Source organism: Salvelinus namaycush, chromosome 25 (genome assembly GCF_016432855.1).
Source record: "Salvelinus namaycush isolate Seneca chromosome 25, SaNama_1.0, whole genome shotgun sequence".
NCBI lineage: Eukaryota > Metazoa > Chordata > Actinopteri > Salmoniformes > Salmonidae > Salvelinus > Salvelinus namaycush.
The window spans coordinates 3,066,816-3,076,995 of NC_052331.1; positions in this window are offsets into that span (position 1 = coordinate 3,066,816).

Genomic DNA, 10,180 nt, shown 5'->3' on the forward strand with positions numbered 1-10,180 from the left:
TTATTTGTAAAACCTTATAGATTGGGTTAGGAGTCTTTCCTGGCCATGTGACATGCGCAGGAAAAAACCCTGGTTCTTCTATTACAATATGCGTTAGTTCCTCTAGAAAATAACAGGTGCAAACATTTTGTCGAGTACAAATTAAGTCAGTCTGGCCAAACCAGACGTTATTCTTTCTTTTTCCACATATCCATTCCCCTTTGTGGTTCGTAACAGCTTAGCGCTACAGTGGAACACACAAGGTTACATATGCTACCCCCCAATACAGGCTACTTATGTTCCCAGGACCACATTTTGCCCTGAAGTTGGGGTTCAGGTCCAACCCACATTGCATTAAAAATGAAGATGCATACACCTTTTTCTGTTCCCAGATAGAATAGCAACGGTTCACAGTACAGTAGAAATATTCGTAAACTGCCCTCACAGATATTGGCCTACTAGTTTTTAGAGTAAGACGTGTGTTTGTGTATACACAGGTAGTAGTTATGTTAATAACAAAGATAAAGTACAAGATTCGGTTTGATTTAAATCTGGTCTTAATTACATACCGGCAGCACATCAAAGAATAACAATCAATGCTGTTTTGGCTACTCACGGTGGAGCTGCAATGCATAGACATACAGCAACAAGTTACCAAGAGTGAAACTTTTTCAATTGAAACCTACCGGTTTACTACTATAAGACACAACTTATTAACAACTTATGACGACCACCATTCTTATAATGTATCTTTATATAACGATTGGTGAGTTCATCTGAGAAAGACAAAAGTGATGTGAACTGACAATATTTTAATGGGGGGGATAAAGGGCTGTAAGTGATCAATGGGGGCGGTGTCCGAGTGATTCCCGGGGGACGGCTTTGAAGTGGGCATCCTCTGAGAGACATCGAGCACAATGCCCTCTTTGACGGGCAGGGAGAATGGCAGACGCTCCTCTCTCTCTTCTCACTGTCCCTCCCCCATCTCTCTGTCCTCTGCTCTGTCCCTCCCCCCTCTCTCTTTCTCTCATCTCTCTGTCCATGTTCTCTCTCTCTCTCTTTCTTCCTCTCATCTCTCCGTCCCCGTCTCCCTGTCTTCCCTATCTCTCTGTCACTGATACCCCGCTTTGCTCAGCCCTTTCACAACATTAACTCTCTCACACAGACATAGCTCCACAACTAACTCTCTCCCTCCAATGTTAATGAATTCAAACACCCCCCTCCTTGCCTCCAAGCTCCATCACTCCACCCCCTCCCTCCTGCCTCCCTCTTCCCCCCTTTTCACAGAACCAAACCTCTTTGTAATTTCCAGCCTTGGCAAGTTGCACTCGATTTGCTGTCACAGTTTTTAATGAATTCAGCTGTTTGTGCATTGGCCATGGGAGCATCTCTCCTCCCTCCCCCACTCTCGCCCCTCCTCCACCTCGCTGGTGTTTCCCGAGGGACTCTATATATACTCCAGACCACTCTACTCCTTCCTATTGTTCCTCTAAGGAAACTTGCAGACAGATGCCCCGCGGCAGCACAGTGTGTGTGGGAGAGTGCAGAGAGACAGCCACGACAGAGACGAGACTCAAGACAATAGCTGGTGCTGCTGGACAGAGACTTTTACTACTACTACTAGCCCATTTCTTCTTCTGTGTTTTTTTGTTCGTTTTTTTTGTTGTTGTGATATTTCTTTCTCCACCGCTGAGTGGTGATCTGACGGCATGTTGCTGGTGTCACTGCTGCTGATGGCGATGGACTGCTGCCTTGGCGCTCCAGCCGGGAGAGAGGTGTACAGGATGCCTCAGAGTGCTCTGAAAGGTAAAAGGCCATGTCTGCGTGTCATTTAGACAGTGTCTCTTCGTGTCATGCCTTTTTTGCACACGGCGAGGGTTAAGTTTCTCATGTCAATTTCTTGGCTATTCACTGAATAACATGTCACCTAGTGTGGATGATATAGACCAGGGTTTCCCAAACACAGTCCTAGGGTCTCCCCCCCCCCCCCCCCCCCCCAGGTGCACGTTTTGGTTTTTGCCCTAGCACTACACAGCTGACTCAAATAATCAACTAATCATCCAGCTTTGATCATTTGAATCATCTGGAGCGATTCTGGGGAAACACTGATGTAGAGAGTACATGTACTGTATACGCATATTAGTGGTAGTGCTGACTTTTTCACTTTAATGATGCTTGGTTTTGTCATTCACACTGCACACCGAGTCTGCTGCACTATCCAAGTCTACCGTCGCCACAAGTTGGTGTCACCACAGTTCAGAGAAGCTCGCCTTTATCTGTCTGATCTTGCGCTTGTCACTCGAAGTAAAGCACGATTGTCTTGGTAGTGCGAGGGGGATCTATTCTATTTAGTATTTTGATCAGACATTCTCTCTGTCCTTGTGAAGGCACGGTTAACTATAGGCCTGTGCAGCAATTTCTCTGAGGTCAAAAGCCTAACCGGTACGGATTGGTAAACTGGGTTCACGCGGTGAACAGACACTGCTGTATAACATGGTGACATGTTCCAGACGTTAGTGACCGTAGTAAGTCGTTTGGTGTCGGTGTTTTAAAATAATAAATAACATATGCCATTTAGCAGACACTTTTATCCAAAGTGACTTAGTCATGTGTGCATACATTTCAAGTAGGGGTGGTCAGACACTGGAGCCATGCGGCATTGGAAAGCACAAGCGTTACAATTACCCGCATCAGTAGGGGTTTGATAGCAGAATAAGCATAGGATAGATACAACAGTTTGTCGAAGCAGGCTTCTCTAATCCTGTTCACTGCAGAGGTAATCTTAACATCTACATAACGGTGAGTGAATTAGGGGTTTACCGTTGTATCACAGTCAAATGGACCTTGCACATGCAGGCACATATCCAACCAAATCTCATCTTGATGAGTGCAATCACTTACAATACCTCCTTAAAAGGAATGGATTGGTAACCTTGCTCTCTTCCCTGAGCTTTCCCAGGGCTGTTACAGCAGCTACACTGATCGGCATGAAACCTAAGAGTAGAGATCCCTAGATCTCTTTGGAGGCTGAGTACAGCAAAGCGATGATGATGGCGGCGCACAGTGCTGAGTGTTTGTAGCGGTTCGAAACAAGGGTTCCAAGAGTGCAGGGTATCTGCCGCCCCTGTCCTGCCAGCCCGTGTCCCCTTTCCTCCATGCTTCGGGCTGTCTCTGCCATCTAATTAAGTCTTCTAATCAGCATTGTCGTTGTTAGCTAGCGGCCTGCCCTGTGATGTGGCGCGCACAGAGGAGGGGCGCGGGGGGCGGCGGCACAATTGAAGTGCGTCCGCACAGCCCACGTCAGCGTGTTTGTGCGTGAGCTCGCTCCACTAACGCGCTGCCAAAGGGCTCAAAAGAGCATCATGAGAAAAATGGGGCTCCGCACAGTGACACACACACACACACATAAACGCACTCTGTACTCGCTCTTGCAAGCACACACACAAACACAGAGTGCGGTCAACTACTCCGACTTTCCCACACTCAAGGAATGTGTCAGTCGTGTGCACGTCCTCCGAATGTGCTTCTTCTAATTATGTCTCCTCCGAGAGTGCCAAGACAGTGCCATGCACGTTGTCTGAATGACATACAAACCTGTCGTAATGCCCTAACAGTATAAGACCATGTAAATGCAGTCTCAACTGTTCTGAGTAGTCTAAAGATATGCATTTATGTGTCCTAGTGCTGAGAGTCACATTGCTGACTTTCTACTGTTCATTTCAGCACTGACCGTTTGCTGTTGGTCGTACTGTTCTTCAAGTTTACCCAGCTCACATATCCCTTTCTCGCTCCATCTCTCTTCTCTTGTCTCTCTCTCTGTAGCTCTATCGGACCGGGGTACTGTGGTTCTGGAGGCAGCGTTGACAAGTGCTCTGTCGGCTCTGGAGCTGGCAACGTCGGAGCGGAGTCAGGCCGAGGCAGTCTGTAGAGACTGTGTACCCTGTCTCTTTCAGGACTGCGGACAGCGCTCCGGACCCTGCTGTAAGGAAACATCCATAGCTTTTATCTCTCTCTTCCCATCCCCCATGTGACAACATGAGGCTAGGTCTTAAGAGTGTTTTAATGTCTTGTTGTACTGATTTTGTGTAAGTGGATACAGAACGTTTGATGGCGTTTAAAGAAGTTCATAACAATCACACAAGATGAGAATAAGTGTTCGTACATGGTGCCATTTAATCATTGTGGTTATAATCGTGGCCTCATCTCTACTTCCTCTTTACAGCCTCTCTGGATGGCACATTGGCTGAGCCCAGCTGTGATGTCATTACCAAGGCTCAGAAAGTCCTGGAGGAGGGCGAGCGGAGCTGGGCGCTGAGCCAGGCATGTGGGTACTACCGGCGGCGGTGCCCGTCGGGCGAAACGGAGAAGGAGGCTTGTGTGAGGATCATGGGCGAGAGCTGCAGTGCCCGCGTGCTCCAGTGTAGCCTCCTGAACACCATGCAGAACCTGGAGCCTGCCACACAGACACGCACACAGGGTGGGTGAGCAACACACACAATTTGCACTCTATTGGGTTGTATTCATTAGGGCACACCGTAGCAAAACGTTTTGCAATGTAAAATGAAACATAAGTGTTTCTTATTGGACAAGTTCCAGTAGTAGTACATCTCTGTTTCAGTGGGTTTTCTTTGGTTTGGTGCCTAATGAATATGAACCTGAGTTCTGTATTACTTTCTGCTGATTGAAAATGTGGAACTCTTCGGAACCCCCCTAACTCTCCCCCCTCTTTCCCAGCAGCAGTGTGTGGCCAGAGGCTGTCGGCGGTGCAGAACGTGACCCAGCCCCGCTCCCGTATTGTGGGGGGTTCCCCGGCCCCCCCTGGCAGCTGGCCCTGGCTGGTCAACCTGCAGCTGGACGGAGGGCTGATGTGTGGAGGGGTGCTGGTGGACAGCTCCTGGGTGGTGACCGCCGCCCACTGCTTCGCTGGGTAAGTGTGTAAGTGTGGGTCCTTTTTGTACTGGTTGTTTGGTACTGGTTGTTAAATGGAGAGAGTGTGACACATCTCTTCTAATTTTGTCTCTCTGAATGTTTTCCCTCAGAGTAAAAAGTTCTGCATAATTGACCTTATCCCTCTCTCGCTCTCGCTCTCTCTCTCTCTCTGTGTTTCTCTACTGTAGCAGTCGCAGTGATAGCTCCTGGACGGCTGTGGTGGGAGAGTTTGATATCACCAAGACCGACCCTGACGAGCAGGTGCTCAAGGTCAACCGCATCATCTCCCATCCCAAGGTGTGTGTTTCTCATACGTGTTTTCTTACTGTGCATCCTGCCTTCAGAGCTGCGTCTATACTACAGTGTGAGTGTTGCGGCACCGCCTTGTTCTCCGAAGATCACATGTTCCCGGCTAGAGCGATGTCAAACGCGTTAGTCAATCAACTTAATCAATCCTCCCTCCACCTCTGTGCAGTTCAACCCCAAGACGTTTAACAACGACATAGCGCTGGTGGAGCTGACGTCTCCGGCGGTCCTGTCGGACCACGTGACCCCTGTGTGTCTGCCGTCAGGTCTGGAACCGCCTACTGGCAGCCCCTGTCTGGTGGCCGGCTGGGGCTCCCTCTACGAAGGTACAGCTATTATTTTAACCGTCATTAATATATGATTAATTCGCCAAAGACGTGTGGTGGGATCTTAAGATGAATGCACTATAACTGTAAGTCGCTCTGGATAAGTAAATGTGACCTACAATACAACTCTATATATCATACTGTGTTAAAGTTGTCTGTTTCTCAAGTAACTTTCTTGGGCCAGGTTATTTACATGCGTAGGGTTATAGACCTCATTTGTATAGAGAAGCAAATGCATTGACTTAAGGAAGTGACTAAATGGAACTTTGTTTGAAGTCATCACACACAGTATGAGATGTACTCATTGAACTACTTCCTGTCTATCACCTCAGATGGTCCTTCAGCTGACGTGGTGATGGAGGCTAAGGTTCCTCTGCTGCCACAGAGCACCTGTAAGAGCTCCCTGGGCAAGGAGCTGGTCACCAACACCATGCTGTGTGCCGGATACCTCTCTGGGGGCATCGACTCCTGCCAGGTGGGTGGTACTGCCGTATCAATGGACTGAGATTAAGATCATGTCATGCCCAGGTCCTGGACTGACTCGGAGGAATGAGATTTATGATTTAAGATTGTCTTTGCGTTTGTTTAAATGTATTCAAAATGTCCTCCAGAGCTTTGCTCCTGTGGATTTATATTGTGATGAGTGAGGTCCTCTGGTGTTCAGTTGGTAGAGAGCATAGCGCTTACAATGACAGGATAGTGGGTTCGATTCCCGGGACCACCCATATGTGAAAAATGTATGCACGGCATGCATGACTGTTAAGGTGTCAGCATGCTTCAGTTCGGCTGGCGCCTAATGGAACTCGTCTATGCGAACCAAACGAGTGTGCTGAGGAAGTGTATTATCTAAGAAATCTGTCATTCATTTTTACCGAGGAGATGTGAGTTGTGCAACTTTCCATCTAAGATGTTTGGTGCAAAATCAAAATGTTGCATGAAAACGGGGCGTCTCTCGTTGAATGACAACAAAGACTTATTGAAGAATCCCTACTGTTGACCAATCACTGACGAAGGGGCGTAGACTTCATCTACTGTCTCCGGCTTGCCTCCCCCAAAAAATGTTGTGTGCTCGAACAGCCGGAAAAGTCCAAAACGAACAAAAACATCACAAAATGTCGTCATAATATATGCACAAACTCTTCCGAACTGTTTTGTCTGGGAAACATGCGGACGCCTTAAATTGCTTTGGATCAAAGTGCCTGCTGAATGGCATATTTATGAGTTCATAGCGGGTGTACTTCATAGCTGTAATACTGTCTGTGTCCTGTAGGGGGATTCTGGAGGCCCTCTGATCTACCAGGACCGTATGTCAGGTCGCTTCCAGCTGCACGGCATCACGTCCTGGGGAGACGGCTGTGGGGAAAAGGGCAAACCTGGGGTCTACACACGGGTCAGCGCCTTCTCCGATTGGATACTCGCTGAGATACAAAGTAACTCATTTTTTTTGAAGCATCATCATTTTTTGAAGACACTATGCTTTGCCATGCATTTAAATTATTGGTTCTAAAGCTTTTTGAAGTGAAACATTTTAAAACATATTACGTATCCTGATGTGAATCGTGATACAGTACTGAGCCAGCAATCTAACATTCACTCCCTGGTTTACCCAGAGTCCTTTGGGAGTCGGGAGCCGACGTGTCCTGAGCTGCTGAAGACATCGGAGCTGTCGGAGGAGCAGCAGAGGTCGGAGTTCGTCTCTCTGTGTCGCTTCTACGCCCAGACCTGCCCCCCCAGCCAGGGGGCTGCCGCCTGCAACCGCCTCGTCGAGGAGAAATGTCGCAGCCGCTTCAAGAAGTGCCGTAAGTGTTAGACTTGTAACGTTCACAGCCATTTTTTGCTGTGAAGTGAGCATGAGGACCATGAACTCTCAACTGCCCTATGTTTAGTGCATTAAAAATGAACCAACCCCTATCTTGCAGGGTTATTCAACCGGGGATCTGTGTAAATGTATGTGTATATGTATGTATATATACAGTACTGTGCAAAAGTTTTAGGCAGGTGTGAAAAAATGCTGTGAAGTAAGAATGCTTTCAAAAATAGATATGTTAATAGGTTATATTTATCAAAAAAACGAAATGTAAAGTGAGTGAAGAGAAGAAAAATCTATATCAAATCATTATTTGGTGTGACCACCCTTTGCCTTCAAACCAGCATCAATTCTTCTAGGTACAGTTTTTGAAGGAACTCGGCAGGTAGGTTTGCCCAAACATCTTGGAGAACTAACCACAGTTATTCTGTGGATTCAGGCAGCCTCAAGTGCTTCATGTAATCCCAGACAGACTCGATGATGTTGAGATCAGGGCTCTGTGGGGGCCATACCATCACTTCCAGGACTCCTTGTTCTTCTTTACGCTGAAGATAGTTCTTAATGACTTTCGCTGTATGTTTGGAGTCGTTGTCATGCTGCAGAATACATTTGGGGCCAATCAGATGCCTCCCTGATGATATTGCATGATGGATAAGTATCTGCCTGTACTTCTCAGCATTGAATTGATGATCATTTCTTAATTCTGACCAAATCCCCAACTCCCATTTGCAGAAATGCAGCCCCAAACTTGCAAGGAACCTCCACCATGCTTCACTGTTGCCTGCAGACACTCATTTGTGTTCCGCTTTCCAGCCCTTCGGCGAACAAACTACCTTCTGCTACAGCCAAATATTTCAAAGCACCTGCTGCCATTTTTCTGCACCCCAGTTCCTGTGTGTTCGTGCATATTTGAGTCGCTTGGCCTTGTTTCCACGTCAGAGGTATGGCTATTTGGCCGCAAGTCTTCCATGAAGGCCACTTCTGACCAGACTTATCAGGACAGTAGATGGGTGTACCAGGGTCCCACTGTTTTCATGTCAATTCTGAGCTGATGGCACTGATGGACATCTTCCGGTTGCGAAGGGAAGTTAGCATGGTGTGTCTTTCATCTGCTGCAGTAAGTTTCCTTGGCCGACCACTGCATCTACGGTCCTCAACGTTGCCCGTTTCTTTGTGCTTCTTCAAAAGAGCTTGGACAGCACATCTGGAAACCCCTGTCTGCCTTGACATTTCTGCCTGGGAGAGACCTTGCTGATGCAGTATAACTACCCTGTGTCTTGTTGCTGTGCTCAGTCTTGCCATGGTTTACTGTCAAAAGTCATACAACGTCTTCAGCAACCTCGCCTTGTTAGCTGAGTTTGGCAGTTCCTCGCCCAGTTTTATCCCTCCTACACAGCTGTTTCTGTTTCAGTTAATGATTGTGTCTCAACCTACATATTGAATTGATGATCATTAGGACCTGTTTGGTATAATTGTTTAATCATACACCTGACGGTATGCCTACAAAATCCCTGACTTTGTGCAAGTATACCTACAAGAATTGATGGCCAAGGGTGGTCACACAATATGGATTTGATTTCGATATTTCTTCTGTTCACTCACTTTGCATTTAGTTAATTGATAAATATAATCTATTAACATGTCTATTTTTGAAAGCATTCTTACTTTACAGAATTGTTTCACACCTGCCTAAAATCTTTGCACGGTACTGTGTGTATACAGTGCATTCAGAAAGTATTCAGACCCCTTGACTATGTTAGAGAGTCTGGCCACTACCATAGAGGCCTGATTTGGTGGAGTGCTGCGGAGATGGTTGTCCTTCTGGAAGGTTCTCCCATCCCCACAGAGAAACTTTGGAGCTTTGTCAGTGAGAATCGGTTCTTGGTCACCTCCCTGACCAAGGCCCTTCTCCCCCGATTGCTGAGTTTGGCCGGGTGGCCAGCTCTAGGAAAAGTCTTGGTGGTGCCAAACTTCTTCCATTTAAGAATGATGGAGGCCACTGTGTTCTTGCGGACCTTCAATGCTGCAGACATTTTTTGGTACCTTTCCCCAGATCTGTGCCTCAATACAATCCTGTCCTTCGATCTCTACGGAGAATTCCTTCAAACTCATGGCTTGGTTTTTGCTCTGACATGCACTGTCCAATTGTGGGACCTTATATAGACAGGTGTGTGCCTTTCCAAATCATATCCAATCAATTGAATTTACCACAAGTGGACTCCCAACAAGTTGTAGAAACATCTCAAGGATGATCAATGGTAACAGGATGCACCTGAGCTCAATTTCAAGTCTCATAGCAAAAGGTCTGAATACTTATGTAAATAAGTTATTTTTCTTTTTTCTTTTTTAACAATTTGCAAAAAAAAAATCTAGAAACCTGTTTTTGCTTTGTCATCATGGCGTATTGTGGGTATTTATTTTTATTTATTTTTTTAAATCAATGTTAGAATTAGGCTGTAACGTAACAAAATGTGGAAAAAGGAAACGGGTCTGAATACTTTTCGAATGCACTGTATGTACAGTACCAGTCAAGTTTGGACACACCTACTCATTCAAGGGTTTTCCTTTATTTTTAATAATTTCTACATTGTAGAATAATAGTGAAGACATAAAAACTATGAAATAACACATATGGAAACATGTAGTAACCAAAAAAGTGTTTAAAATTGAGATTCTTCAAAGTAGCCACCCTTTGCACACTAGGCATCCTCTCAACCAGCTTCACTTGGAATGCTTTTCCAACAGAGTTCCCACATATGCTGAGCACTTGTTGGCTGCTTTTTCTTTACTCTGCGGTCAAACTCATCCCAAACCATCTCAATTGGGTTGTGGT